This window comes from Montipora foliosa, chromosome 2 (assembly GCF_036669935.1).
Source record: "Montipora foliosa isolate CH-2021 chromosome 2, ASM3666993v2, whole genome shotgun sequence".
Taxonomy (NCBI): domain Eukaryota; kingdom Metazoa; phylum Cnidaria; class Anthozoa; order Scleractinia; family Acroporidae; genus Montipora; species Montipora foliosa.
In genome coordinates, this window is record NC_090870.1 from 58,664,146 (window position 1) to 58,666,645 (window position 2,500).

Sequence of the window (2,500 nt, forward strand, 5' to 3'; positions counted from 1 at the left end):
ACAAGTGCATCTTGTTACAAACGGCCAGAGCTAACGTCAGAAGTCCTCATGGAGGAAATTCTTGCAATGTGAGAATCCTTTTTGATTCATGTTCCCAAAAGTCCTATATGAGCTCACGGTTAAGGAGCAAATTGAGCTTACGACCAATTGGAAGCGATACAGTTCTAATACAAACTTTTGGAAACAATGAACCCTCATTGAAACAATGTAGCATCGTTCAGTTTGCATTGGAATGTCAAGACAATTTGACAGTGTTCATTAATGCTTATGAAGTTGAGTTGATCTGTGGTCCCATCACAAACCAGACCATTGAAATTGCACAACAGTGTTACCCACATCTGCAAGGCTTACCTCTGGCTGATCACTCACGAGGTGATGAGGATCTAGAAATTGATGTCATGATTGGAGCAGATCATTACTGGTCTGTGGTTCAGAATCACGTGGTAAGGGGGGAGCTACATGGACCAGTGGCAATTCGTACAAGATTAGGATATGTATTGAGTGGTCCTGTGAATGCGGCAAGTGCGAATACACAGTTATCAACTGTTAACGTGTCCCATGTCATGAAAACTGAATGTCAAGTCATTGAAGAGAACTTAGTTTCAGATGATTTCTTACTGAAAGAGGAGCTAAGTAAGTTTTGGGACTATGACACTCTTGGAGTAAAGGATAGACAGGGAGATTTTCTTGAAGACTATCTTACCAAAGTGAAGTTCAATGGAATCCGTTATGAAGTGTCTCTTCCCTTCAAGACTGAACATCCAATTATTCCAGACAATTACTTGTTGGCACAGAATCGCCTTGTTTCTTCATTGCAAAGATTAAGGTCCAAGCCAGAATTGCTCCAACAATATGACAGTGTCATCAAGGAACAATTAAATGCTGGTGTTGTTGAATTGATTGATAAGAGTCATGATTTAGATACCCTTCCTGGAACTGTACATTACATTCCTCATAAAGAAGTATTGAAAGAAGACAGAATCACTACTAAACTACGTGTGGTGTATGACGCCAGTGCTAAATCCCGCAATGAACCAAGTTTGAATGACTGTCTCCTACCAGGTCCAGCCTTAACTACATTGATCTTTGATGTCTTGCTGAGATTTCGCCTCCATAAAGTGGTTTTGATTGGTGATTTAGAAAAAGCATTCTTGAACATTGAAGTCAATCCAGCAGAGAGAAACTTGTTAAGGTTCCTATGGGTAGATGACATCAACTCCCCGAATCCAGAAGTGATCACACTGAGATTCACTCGTCTTGTTTTTGGTCTAGTTTGCTCTCCATTTATTTTGAATGTAACATTGAGGAACCACTTAACAAGGTATGAGAACATTGATCCTGAATTTGTGGCTGCTGTTGTGAGAGCTTTGTATGTTGATGACTTTGCATCTGGAGAGAACTCGGTAACGAAGTGTTTTGAACTTTACCACAAGTTGAAGTTGCGGTTCAGAGAAGGAGGTTTTAATATGAGAAAGTGGGCATCGAACAGTGAAGAGTTAACTGAAATGATCAAAAGAGCAGAAGAATCTTTGTCTTGGGAACCGGAGCTGACTTGTAAGGCTACTCCTACATTGACCGAGCCGAACATTGAGGAAGGAGATTGGACAGTGTCAAATTCAAACAACAATGTGAGCGAAGAAACCGTTGTCAAAGTAATGGGAGTTCAATGGAATCGGATGGAAGATAATTTCGAGTTTGATCTTGCTACCTTTTCTAGACAAGCCTTAGAGGGAACTTTCACTAAACGGACATTATTGAGCAGTACTGCTCGATTCTATGATCCATTAGGCTTGCTGTCACCAGTTACCTTACCCTTAAAGTGCATGTTCCAAGAAATTTGTCATTTAAAACTTGGTTGGGATGAAGCTTTGCCGGAAGGTCTCGCGTCGCGCTGGAAGGAGTTACTACAAGACATGTGGGAAGTCTCAAGCATTGTAGTACCTCGTTGCATCCTGGGTGATGTTCAAGTCGAAGACGTCACGTCTATTCAACTACATGGGTTCGCAGATGCTAGCAAGTCTGCGTATGGAGCAAATGTCTACATCAGGTTGACAACCTCTGGAACCAGTTCTGTTTGCCTTCTAGCGTCCAAAACAAGAGTTGCTCCCTTGATCGGTGAATCAATCCCTCGACTGGAGTTAATGGCCGCCTTGACACTTGCGAATTTGATGACAGCCGTGCATGAGGCATTGACCTGCACTATGAAGATAGACGCTGTTTTCAATTGGACTGACTCTCAGATCGTGTGGTGGTGGATCAATAGAGAGTTTAAACAATTCAAGCTGTTTGTTCAGAATCGAGTTCAGAAGATTCGAAGTCTGTGGAGTAAGGATCACTGGAGATATTGCCCGTCTGAGTCTAATCCTGCTGACATAGCGTCGCGAGGGTCAAAGAGTTCTGTTCTCGCTCACAGTGATCTATGGTGGAAGGGAGCTCCATTTCTGAAAGAAGGAGAAGTTCAGTGGCCAAACCTACCTGATAATCCAATCGGTGAGAGTAC

The 2,500-nt window shown here is 42.2% G+C and overlaps 1 protein-coding gene across 1 annotated transcript in view; it reads left to right on the plus strand.

The window, feature by feature from the left end:
* LOC137991021 (uncharacterized) overlaps window positions 1–2,500 on the plus strand; it is a 45,121-nt gene that overhangs the window by 9,380 nt on the left and 33,241 nt on the right. The gene's annotated exons all lie outside the window — the stretch shown is intronic.